Genomic DNA, 13498 nt, shown 5'->3' with positions numbered 1-13498 from the left:
ACCAGTGGTCCCTTTGCCTGGCATAAACCCATACAGCATTTCATCAATATTCACTCTGTCTAATCACACCTTCTAGAACTCTCTCCATTACCTTCATTATCTGGTCTAAAGGATTTATTGCCTATATAATTTCCTCTTGCCAGGGCATCACCTTTCCCCTTGTACACATTTACAATTACACACTTCAGCCAATCATCTGGGGCAACACACTCATATAATCGTATTTATCAGGTCAGTGACTAACCTCATTCCCGTATTTCTTGAGGCTTTCAACATTTCAGCAATCAACTAAGACACACCTGCTGCCTTCCCCACCTGCACCCTGCCTGCTGCCCTGTTTGCAGTAGCAGTGTCACTCAAAGGCCAAGGGCCAAACACTGGATCTGCTGGCTACAAACCTTCCCTGTGCCAGTCAAACTCCTAATTCAACAATCGGTTGTAATGCTCTCTCCATGCGACTTTAATATCTCCACTGTTCACCACAACCCTTTCTTCTTCATTCTTCACACACTGCTCACCTATGATATGATTTGAAAAATATAATTATATATGAGTGTCTTGCCCCAGATGATTGGCTAAAGGGTATAACTGTAAAAGTGTGCAAGGGGAAGAGTGAAGCCCTGGAAAGAGGAAATTATAGAGGCATCAAGCACTTGGACCAGGTAATTTAGGTAATGGAGAGAATTCTAGAAAAAAATGGGGGAGAAATGGAGTTCCCCCGAGCTAAGCCCTGTATTGGACTATATAGCCCCGCTAGGGTTACAGGAGCGAGCTACCACTCCCGGCATGGCAGCCCGGGCGAGGCTCGAAATTGCAATCCCCCGATTACGAGTCCGGCGCGCTACCACTGTGCTACTCCCCCCCCCCCCCCGAGAATTCTAGAAGGCACGATTAGACTTTACACTGAGTGACAAGCCAAATGGTTTCCTGTACACCAGTAAACCATTTACTATGCTGGGTGGTAACCATATAACCAAATTATGGCACCTGGTGGTTTAGTGGGTAATTATGCAGCTCCAGTTGGACTGAGCCAGCGAAGCTTTATATCCAAGGGATGGTTGGGGCTTATTGCTCATGTAATGCCACTCAGGGATGATGGAGGCTGGTCATTCTCGTCTTAAATGTCAGGATCAACTTGCCTAGCCCCAGGCTCCTACGCTCCTCATGGGGCAAAGTAGGACTGGATGATGGATGGATGGATGGATGGATGATTAGAATACTGATGAGATGCAGTTTAAGTTTACGCCAGGCAAAGAGACCACTGATGCCATATTCACTGCTCGACAGCTTCAAGGAAAATATATAGGAAAGAAAAGAGAGCTGTACTTTGTTTTTGTTGATTTGGAGGAGGCCTTTGACACAGTCCCTTGAGAGGTGGTGAACTGGACAATGAGAAAGCTTGGGTTTGAGGAGTGACTGGTTAGGGTGGTTATGGCCCTGTATGTGGGTGCTCACACACAGGTAAGAGTGAATGGAGTTTTCTGTGAAAGTTGGTGTGCATCAGGAGTCAGTCTTGAGCCCTTTGTTGTTTATTATGGTACTTGAAGCTCTCTCACACGACTTCAGAAATTGCCTATGGGAAATGATGTATGCTGATGATTTGGTGTTGATTGTAGAGAATGATAGGGAGGCAGAGGAAAGATTAAGGAAATGGAGAGATGGTATGGGGCACAAGGGCTTAAAAGTAAATGGAGATAAAACAAAAGTGATGGTATCTAGGGCTCAGGGCAGTACTGTCAAAGAAGATGGGAAGTGGCCATGTGCGATTCGTCACATGGGCGTGGCAAGTAATTCCATCTTGTGCAGTGTTTGTGATAAGTGGGTGCATAAGAGATGTAGTTATATTAGAGGTAGACTGTAAGATAATGCTGATTTCATATGAGCGGTGTGCTGGGGAGAGCATGTTGACACTGCCAAGCATGAAAGGATTGAACTTGCTGGTGAGTCTCTTGAGTGTGTGGAAGAGATTTGTTATTTGGGAGACATGTTTTGTGCTGGAGGTGGGGCAGGAGCTAGCTCTGTGGCTAGAGTGAGGAGTGGTTGGAAGAAGTTAAGGGAGCTGTTACCTCTCCTGACACTGAGAGGGGTTTCCCTCTGTGCTACAGCACCTTTGTATGCAGCATGTGTTAGGAATGAAATGCTGTACAGTAGTGAGACCTGGGTAGTCGAGGAAGAGGATATTCACAGACTCAAACGTACAGAAATGGCAATGATTAGGAGGATGTGCAGTGCATCCTTAAGTGCGAGGCCTGGGGTGGACGAGGTTTACGATGGAAGAGTTGAGAGGTAGGATGGGACTGAAGTGTATTGGTGTTGTGATGAGGATGGTATGGGCATGTGGAGAGGATGGGAGATGATAATTGGGTGTGGAAAGTGAGAAGTGTTAATGTTAGGGGTAGGGTAGCAAGAGGTAATCCGAAAAAGACCTGGGACGAGGTCATTGAGTGTGACCTCAGGGTTAAGGGACTAGATAGGGAAGCTGCCAGAAATCAAGCAGCATGGGGAGTCGCCATTAGGTGACCAAGGCCGACGCATGCAACCATGTTCAAACCTTCAAAAAATGAAACGACTCAAAACACCTGCATTACATCATAAATACTACAGTACTCAGATTTGTGTACTACAGTATACATAAAAATGCCAAAACTAAAATTGGCATGGAACTAAATAGGAATGTATTGGAGTACCAAAGGAATTGGAGTACTTGAAAGAACTTACTTTACTAACACTATGGTTGTTTATGAAAGGCTGGTTGGCCTGATTTTTCATGTAAGTTTTGCCAGTCATTTTATGTTCAGGTGTTGGTAATGTAAAGTGAATCAGTATCAGTTTATTCTGGTATTTGATCAAGGCCAAAAGAACACTGTTTTTCTGTAATCTGTCTAAAAAGATTGTCCCCGTGACTAACACAGCCACACCACGTTTATCACTGGAGTATCAAAGCCACACTGGCAACCACCACATACAAGTCCCTCATAAAACTTCTTATCTTACTTCTTGATATAGATAACATTATCAGCCTCACTATCAGGTCCTTTGTTTTCTCTTTTCAAAATATAATGCAGCATACATTCATCATGCAATCATTGTACTTCAACTGAGGTAATAACAACCTGTTCCATATAATGTCTATAATGTGTAGGGGCCTGAGGCTAGGCCATCTTCATCCAAAATACAGACAGACAACAAACCTATGCCTTAGTTGGCATTGTGGGGAAAAAAAAAAAAAAAAAAAAAAAAAAGCCTCTTGGGGTTTCAAAACTATATGCACAAGAGGGGATAGTCATTCTGACTTATGTCTTTCACTACAGGATATCCAGGCAATTGACCATACTGATGGGTTTAGGATAACACTCTCTTATTTGTTGGCTAAATGGGTGAAATGTCTGAAGCTAATACTCCCATACTGAGTTTGTTAAGGGTCTCAGGTAACACAGTCCACTTGGTAGAGAGGACAATCTTCTATGAAAAATATTGACTATGCACTTGTAAATCCTGTTAATCTTCTCCAAGTCAGCTGCAGCCGATTTCATCAGGGGCAACTAAACTGTGTGCCAAGCGCTGCTCATTTCTTCATGAATAGTCGTACATATATGGCACTTATATACTGTATTATACTATACTAAACTCAACTTCACTGATGGCAACATATGCTGGATACAGATACTATGAGTAAAAATTAATTTCAATGACTATTTATTATACATAAAACAAATACATACTGCAGTACATTATCAATCACTCATATATATCATTATACTTTCCAATCCTTACATAAAGCAAGTAGAATAAATACTGCATCACTTACAACTCATTTACTGTACTTACATAAATCTAATGATTGAGAAGTACTGGTATATAAGTGCTGAGACTAAGGTGGGTGTGCTGCTGTGTCCTGGTGAATGTTTTGCACTAAAATGGTGACTGGTCAACTCTACAGCAACCTCACCTCTCAAAGACTACATATAGCAAAGAAAACATTTGTTTCTTTCTAAAACTCTCAGAAATGAGAGTTTATAATGACAAGACACAAGGAAGGCTAAGTTGCAATGATTGCAATGTCTAAAATTTTCCTTGCAATCAGATGTTGGCACATATGGATGAGGTTATAACCTACTGTGATGTAATATTCAACAACCTACTTGGAGTCAATACAAAATAGCAATTTAGTAATTATCACCCTAATACAAAATTAAGTATAAAACTGTTCCATAACAGAAAATAGATAATATGATTTAGATTCTACACTGTACAAACATCTAACTCTGTAAAAATTATTGTCTACAGTGTTCTTCTGTCATGGCTAACCACAATGCAACATAACAAACTCACTACATAATTTATCCTCAAAATGCCACAGCCTCCATCTCAAACAGGCTTCCCTATGTAGTCATTTATAAAGCTTTGGTCACTCTTTTATGTCTTTTGTAAGATAACAGTTTTTTATAGCGACGGTACATGACTAGATACTGAGGCAGGGGATAGGGAAAAAAATATTCAAAAATCACATAGCAAAGCCTTTAACTCACCTTATAGATTCTCTTTCAGTCTGAGTGCAGTAATGATAATAATCACACGTGGAGTACATATGCTGATTAACGTACCTTCTGTAAACAGTATTTCAGACTCAACATGAATCGGCGACAGAAGTTTGTTAAATATTAGTGGAACTCACTTCCAAACTGACGAAGCTTTTTAAGTAAACTATACTGATTTTATTTTTCCATATGATTAACTATTAAACATGTCAGAAATTTATGTGAGAATGAAACAGCTGTGGTAAGGATAATGCATTATATTCTAAACATCATCAGGCAGTATGTACAAAGTATCACTGGGAAGCCTGTTCATTAACCTACTCACTCATTCACCAGACTAACTGTGATTTATCCTCTCAGGGTATGAGGCCTGGGTAATTTTTACGATGTCTGGTGGTTTTACTTGCCTCATCCAAAATAAATATGGTACCCTCCCCTACCCCCTCCATCTTCCTCACATGGTCCTACCTACCCTTGCCCAAAAATACCATGCAAGAAAATGTAGTGAGTATAAATGCACCTCAAATTTCAGTCTCTTTTATTTTTAACAATGGCAGACTTCATATGCACTTTACATGTATGAAAGCCCCAAGCAGAAGAAACAGTTCATACAAGAAGAATGCGTATGTAAACCCCAAGAGGGTTAATCTACACCACTGTTATTATGTAGCTATCAGTATACCATTAACGAAGAACGAAGAACAACTCTGGAGTGAGAAATAACTAATAGTTACATTGTACCATCCATGCCATTTTGTCAAACTGCATATCCTGGTTATGGCCCCATCACTGCATCCATGCCAGGAGGAACCATCTTATTAACAATCACCACACTGAGCAAGGGGTAACTTATCACAGATGATGGTACAACAGTCAACAGAGAGGAAGCTTCATCCAAACCTAAAAGCAGAGGCTGCACAGCACATATGAGGTATATCCCACCAAAAGGCCTAACCCACCAGAGGTTATTCTGTAATGTATTGTTATCCAGACTCCACATTTAGGTCAGGGCAACATGTTAGGCCCTTTAATGAGGGATGTCTCATTTAAGGTAAACAAAATGCTTAATTTCAACTTACTACTCGACTCTCTCCAAATTTTGATACTATTATACACAGGATGCCAGATAACCATGAAGAACTGCTACAAATGGACAGGCATGTGTCCAACTGGTCAGAGTAATGACTGCCATAAAGTCAGTCACAATTTCTAACAACTCATAGGCATAGAATGAACAGTACTACATGCAGCTTAATACTGTTCAAAACAAAACTAAATTATTCCTTTAAAAACAATGCTTTATCAAATTTAAAATAGGGTGAAAATTTATACTAGCTGATAAGCAAAACAAATGTGACACACATGCACTGAGAATAACATCTGTAAAAATGTTCTGTATGCTATAAATATGGACTGCCAAATATGTCTTGATGTTAGTCTCCTAATCGTGGAATGCTATACATATACATCAGAACAGTCATATAGTCAATACCTACCTGTATTTATAAGTGAATATCCACAAACTCTTAAGAAATGGAGTTGGGAATACTGAACCAAAACACTTGATACAAGCTAACATCTGTACTGGTTATACCCTCAATGGGATTCACTTACCCATCAAAAGTTGCATAATTCATCATTTGAGCTTAAAACTACCTGGTTAAAGTTAAATCCTGGACAGAAAATATAACAAATTAATTTACACAAATCAGCTAAGTGATAGCAATTATGTTGCCCTGAACTGTATGCTAACTAACATAAGCATAATATGAAGTACCTAATGGGGAATTCATGCATTCTGAAGAAGCAATAAATACCATAAGATATCACATTCCAAACACTGTGAGAAATTCCACTAATTAATAGGGTATAATTTCCATGACCACAAATATACCATGAACTGAAATATGCTTGGTTTAAAAGTCAAGCACTTTCCCCAAAATACTTGTGATAGTTACTTTAGTAATTACAACATTTTATCAAATGAAAATAGCTGCATTTTGTTATGCTCAAGACTATGAAGTTTATCCTAAATTAAGAGGTACACTAATATCTTTAATATAATGATGATTCTCCATCCTAAAGTTGCTTTTTGTTGGTACGCAAAAATAATTATTTGGACAAACAAATACAGGAACAGCCCATTACTTACACTGTGCCAGTCTGTGGTTATTACTGCACTGTACTATAAAGTGACATCCTTGACTACGTTATAACAGCAATATGATGCAATAAAGTACAAATTAATGTAACTGTGAATGCTTACTACACAGGGTGACAATGCAATGTTTTTCTCATTAGCTGAGATTATTTTGCTTTCAACTATTTGATATTATATTTATAGTACTTGATGAACATTTGTTACCTGAACTTCTGTGCAAACAGGATTTCAATCCTTATACAAAAATATGAAATTATGCCTCAGTAATGGAAATTTTAAGTAATATACACCTGTCACTACAGGAAAAAAAGATGGAAGGAATAACGTATGTGATGGTACTGTACACACTGGGAAACATGTTTCATCCTCCTTAAATTATACTCTGACAGGTAACTAACAAGCTGACTGGTGTTTTGGTACAACCCCAGTTTTGAGGAACTGCAATTGCTACCACCAATACACTGAGAAAATATGAGTACAGGTATTAACAATTCAGTCAGGTCATTCAAGAGTATACTCATCGGTTGTAAACCTTACAAAGGACTCTGAGCACCACATATAGAGACTATATGGGTTTATAAAGCTCTGGATGCCCTTGGCATGAACACTGACCTGCTGATCTTCAGGTACAAAGATATACATCACTAGCCTATGTTATGAAGGCACTATTGTAAGATTACCATACTGAGATGAACTCCTCCCTTAGAACACTGACAAGTCACTGACTTTTTCATTTTAAAGATTTCAAAGATATGAAACCTTGATAGTATTTAGTGTGTCTGAGCACTTGTCTTTTGATGAATGGTGCTTTCTTATATGGCAAACATTACTAGAATCTAAATAATCAAATTAAGCCTGTACATATAACCAAACAACTGATGCTAAGCTGAAAATAGAACATGTAGTTCTGTAAGTAATAATGGGAGGTTTAATAACTAGCACAAATGCAACTAGGAAATCTTTTTCCACTGTTGCTGAACTTTTGAGTCTGAAGAGAAGCTGACTCACTCTTGCACCCAACACTGTATGGTCATCATGCAGTATTTCAACTGTGAAATAAAAATAAACTGGTAAAGCAATAATTATACTGAAACATCAAAATAAATTGAGTATTACCTACATAATCTGATATTGTACAGTACTTCCAAGCAAACAGTCAAAATCTAGCCCCCAACTGATCTTACACTTGAGCCATACAGTAAACCCTCTGGGTGTGTGATATCCACACGCACGGAATCTCCATGTGCAGTTGAGAAAGGCAGTATCACAGGTGGTGCAAACCACCTGCATAATTAGTTTTAGTTTCTCCACTTTTTTATGTCATTACCTTCTGCTTTACTTCTACACAGTAGGCTATGTCCTTAGAAAGCATGTCTGTAGTCTAGGTGTGGCCACAGACGGTCTTTAGTGGACAAGTTGGGGTCAGCCCAAAGGGCTGTTTACCACATTAGGTTTTTATAATGGGATATGGATTTCTGTGTTAGCAGGCTCCAAATGAGGGATGCATTAGTTCTGTACTTTGCCCATGCATCCAGAGGGTCTTCTGTAATGCATTTACATTTTTTTTTTTCTTTTTTTAAGCTGAATAAAGATGGGTACTGAAGAGAATGTACTTTAATGAAGCTGGCTACATTTCATACCTTAGACCTTGAACCCATGGACTGTTGAATTACCTTTTTTTTATCCCACCCCGTGATGTTCAATAAAATGAAAAAAAGAAAAAAAAAGTTATTGTTTATTATAAACTTGAAGATAAACCTCCAGGGCATCATCCAGTAAAAAAAAAAAAAAAAAAAAAACTCCCTCTTTCCTTTGCTTAGCACCATGTGTATGTTTGCTTAGGGGTGTAGTGAAAAACAAAAAAGTTTATTTTTTTTAGTTTTTGTTTACTATAAACTTGAAGATAAACATCCAGGGCATCATCTGGTGAAAAAGAAAAAATCTTTCTCTCTCCGTCTCTGTGTAGCGCCATGTGTAAGTTTGCGTAGGGGTGTAGTTAGCGGTTATGCATGGCCACTGGAAGGTTAGCACAGCCTGAGCTGTGGCTCACAATCCATGGGTTAATTTGGACAGTATTGTAGATTCTTAGTTTAATGAGAATACAGTACCTATTTACATACACTGTACCCTGTGTGAAAATACAGTATGTCTTTTAACAGATGCTTCTGATCCATCCTCACCTGAATAACCACTATGCTCTGGTAATCAGGACAATTTGATAGTATGGTTAAGTGCCTAAATACTCTGATAAAAACATCCTTAATCTTACTTATCTGTTTACCCACATCTGTGCCTAAAATAAACACTGTACCATAAATAAACTAAGGATCTACCATACTGCTCAGGTTTGTCTTAAGAAGTACTGGAAACTCTAAACTTTCTAATGTAGGTGGTAAAGTATGCAATTTTGACAACAAAATACTGTATTAGAATTCTGAATGTGGCTTTGAATGTGACTTATTTGGAGTCTTTAGTGCCGAAAATGTACTGGGTCATCGTAATTTGTTACCGTACTGTATAAAAAATATTTGGTGACTGAGGAACCTTCTGGAATCTGACCTCAACAATACAACACACAACTACTGTGAGACTACGTACATGTAGGATTATTTACACCACCATTCAAAAATGTTTCCTTAGTTTCAGTGCAACATTGAAAATCTTGTAAACCTGGGACCTAAAACTTGCCAAAATGGCAATTATTTTGGATATTTTAATTACGATTTCCTTTCGGTTTCAAGTTGCATTTAAGTATGATATGAAATAAATCTTTATAATTACATTTATTCAAACACACCTCAGTCCTGTACAAAATTTTCAAACATTATTATTCATATCTTGCATTCACATGTAAGCATAAAATGGTTAGTGAGGGGGTGGGTGGTCACAGATACATTAAACAAGCACAGAGATCATGAATGAAGCTGAGTCAGTACAGGCAGTCCCTGAGTTATGAAGTTCCAACTTACAAATTTTCACAGATTGGAGCGGAAAAATTTTCCAAAAGTACAAAAGCATAATTTACCAAGTGTCAAGTATTACTTACACTGCTGTACAAAATGTGGCATCTGTTTGCCTACCAGAGTGCACAGACGCAACCTCTTATCACGGCAAGAGAATCATCACAGTTGCTGTTTTGAGTGAAAGCTCCTGTATTGAGTGGAGGTGTGTTAACAGCTGCTGTGCTGAGTGGAAGTGTGCTGACATTCAGGGAGAACAGTAACAACAGAATGATTAGCTGTTGGTGTGTATTGTTTACATGTACTGTATAGGTGCATAATGGGATTGATGAAAGGGTTATGGGGAAGAGGTTCATCTTGGCGAGTGATATTCAGTGTCTGCAAGAGTAAAGTTGAATTTATGATCAGATTTGACAAATGCACAGGCTTCAAGATGTAATTATGTTTGTAAGAGGTGGGCTGCCTGTAATATTCACTTCAAATGAAGCTTTATGGCACTTGTGTGTATATATATCTATATATATATATATATATATATATATATATATATATATATATATATATATATACATATACAATATGTATAATATATACACTACCGTATACTGTATTTTATATATACAGTACAGTACCCTCCCATCCAAGACAGGTTTGTCCAAGACGAATCGCGTCCAAGACGGAAACCATAAATAATAATCCAATATATTGCTGTAATACGGTTGCATACGTCCAATACAGAACCAACGGTACATAACTCCCAAATCTGAGGAGAATACAACTATGACATTCTCACTCAGTCCAACATGGTTCCCAAGCCCAGGAGAGTGCCGTGGTTGAGATGTTGTCCAATAAAATATTGGCATCTGGTCACATGATGAGCAAGCGAGGCCTGCTTTTGTCTCCCTCACCAGTGCATTGTGGACACATTTACCGTGTGTTGCACTCAGTGTTTGCTCCTAGGTTATAGCATTATATATATATATATATATATATATATATATATATATATATATATATATATATATATATATGTATATATATATCTATAGTATAGTATAATATATAATATATAATATATATATATATATATATATATATATATATATATATATATATATATATATATATATATCTATAGTATATATATAATATATAATATATAATATATATATATATATATATATATATATATATATATCTATAGTATATATATAATATATAATATATAATATATATATATATATATATATATATATATATATATATATATATATATATATAATATATAATATATATATATATATATATATATATATATATATATATATATATACAGAGTAAGTGTATCATTCATCATCATCATCTGGACTTCCTTTCCCATCCTAGGCCAAGGTGAGGAGTAGCAACGTCCAGACAGCCTAAGTTTGCCCTATCCAGTGAATGGGCCACACTTCCATTCACTCATCATTCAAGTCCCCAGAATCCTGGCTCTATCTGATACGCCAAAAACTTTCACCACACTTTGTAGCTTCACATAAATGTATCCGACAGAGAGCTTGTACTGTATAAAATTACACTTCCAGGCCCTTAGCCAGATTTTTCAAGGGGGTGGGGGTGTCTTTCTGCTGACTTTGGACTTGCATAGCAGCCGGTTGGTCAAAGATCTGCGCATGCCTGCCAAGGGGGTCTCGGCGTATGCATAAGCGACACGAGGTGCAGCACAAAACTTCTGAAAAAGGGAGTGACTCTTTTTGCATTGATGGTAAAAAAAAATAGACTATGAGAAAGTGAACTTTTAGGCAGGCGGGAGGCTTACCCAACCCTCTTGACCTTCCCCCCAGCTATGGGCCTGACTCCCTATAGCTCACCTTATATGTGGGTAAGATCAGTCATAGGGAGTCAGACCCATAGCTGGGATGAGGGAGGGGGGGGAGGTCAAGAGGGATGGATAAGCCCCCTACCTGCCTGAAGGTTCACTTTCTCACAGTTGTTTTTTTTTTTACTATCAGTGCAAAAAGAGTTGCTCCTTTATTTGAAAGTTTTGTGCTGCACCTCAATGTCGCTTATGCATACACCGAGACCCCCATGGCAGGCATGCAGCAGACCTCTGACCAGCTGGCTGCTATGCAAGTCTAGAGTCAGCAGAAAGACCCCCCCCCCCCGAACGTTTGACTATGGACCTGGAAGTGTAATTTTATACAAGCTCTCTACTGGTTACGGTTATGTGAAGCTACAAAATATGGTGAAAGTTTTCGGAGTATCAGATAGAGCCAGGATTCCGGGGGCTTGAATGATGAGTGAATGGAAGCATGGCCCATTGGACTGGACAAACCTGGGCTGCCTGGATGTTGCTACTCCTCACCCTGCCATCGGGTGGGAAAGGAGGTATGGATGATGATGAAGAATTATATATATATATATATATATAAATAAAATTCTTAATAATAGCTTGAGTATCTGTCTGTCTGTCTCTCTGCTGGACTATGCATCAGAAGCCGCCAAAAATCATGTGGAACCAACATAAAACTTTCCACTAACCCTTGATACAGCAAAAGATCACTCTGGTGTTTTATTCTGCCCAAGTTCAGATGATTTTATTCAGCTGAGGGAGAACTTGCCAAAAACTGAGTTGAAAAGTATCTAGCTGCATGCGATCATTATATATTCTATTCTGGCTAAGTGAATTTATTTTTTTTCAACTGTGAAGGAAGCTGCCTAGAAAAGCTGAAATACATCAATTACAGTCCTGCTGAACGGCATCACAGTTCAGATTGTCAGCATCCAGTTTATATCTTAGAGAGAGGTGGCCCCAAATAAAAGGTCCTAGATTATAGATGATGCTCAATGATAAATTCTATGGAAATGCTTGCTGCGGCCAGCTGAAAAATACTTGATGGGAATGATGTGCTCTGGGTAACTGTAACCAGATGCTGCTGGTGAAGCAACAACTTACTTGTATAATCCTAAACCAACGGATTTAAACAAACAATATTTTTCCATTGCAAATTATACAAAGATATAACAGACAAACATTTCCTATACACCCAACACTGGATTCTCAATGCTGCACTGCACAATAATTATTTTATTTTATACTGTAGGAATTTTAATTTTAAATGCTATGACATAAGAAGTGAAAGCCTAAATCATCAGTACAAGGAATAAGTCCTATCTAATTACACTGGTTTACAAAAAATTTGAGGCATGCATGAAATTAGGTGTTCTAACCTAATTTTGGGGTGCTGATTTCAGATTCAAAATCCGTTTTCACTCATCACCTCTAGTTTTTGAGATATACATGTATACATATAGGCCTAGAACCAAAATATTTGCCAAAAATCCATTTACTGTCCTATTTTCTTGGAACCTGGTTTCAAAACACGCCCCACAACAAGGTCAAACATGTGCACTGTGCAGCTAGGAACACCAGTAGCTTACTGGCAGTGAGAGGGGGTGAATAGTGCTGTCAAGTACCAGCAGCACCAGTGGAGCCTCTGTGGGGACCTCAAGGTCATTCGGCTCCTTATAGGTACGCAGGTGGGCTTCATGAAGTACTGCTGCTTTCTGTCTCTGGGACAATCGAGCTGTTTCCAAGCACTTCATGCAGAAGGAGTGGGGGTCTAGGAGCACTTTCGTGCCTGGGAAACACAGTGTTCAAGAAAATCCTCTGGTGGACATGAACAAGGTGCTTCTTTCCCTTCATATCAAGCTTGGCCTAATGAAGAATTTCGTGAAGGCCATGGACAAGGATGGCGCTGCCTTCCAACACCTGTGCACTCTGTTCCCAGCTCTCAGTTCTGCTATGCTCAAGGAGGGCATCTTCGTCGGACCTCAGATCC

General features: G+C 38.5%; 1 protein-coding gene across 1 annotated transcript in view; it reads right to left on the bottom strand.

The window, feature by feature from the left end:
* Nucleotides 1-3673: 3673 nt before the first annotated feature.
* The window catches only part of Usp16-45 (ubiquitin specific protease 16/45), a gene marked incomplete at its 5' end in the record, with an annotated part of 224445 nt that continues 214620 nt past the window's right edge, over nucleotides 3674-13498 (bottom strand). The window contains one exon of the mRNA XM_080267023.1: nucleotides 3674-7748. The remainder of the gene's footprint in view (nucleotides 7749-13498) is intronic.

The sequence above is a fragment of the Coenobita brevimanus genome, chromosome 23 (genome assembly GCF_032717465.1).
Source record: "Coenobita brevimanus isolate Jiangsu-jjx chromosome 23, ASM3271746v2, whole genome shotgun sequence".
NCBI lineage: Eukaryota > Metazoa > Arthropoda > Malacostraca > Decapoda > Coenobitidae > Coenobita > Coenobita brevimanus.
Note: the sequence above shows the minus strand (reverse complement) of the source record. Positions and strands in the feature narration are given on the sequence as shown.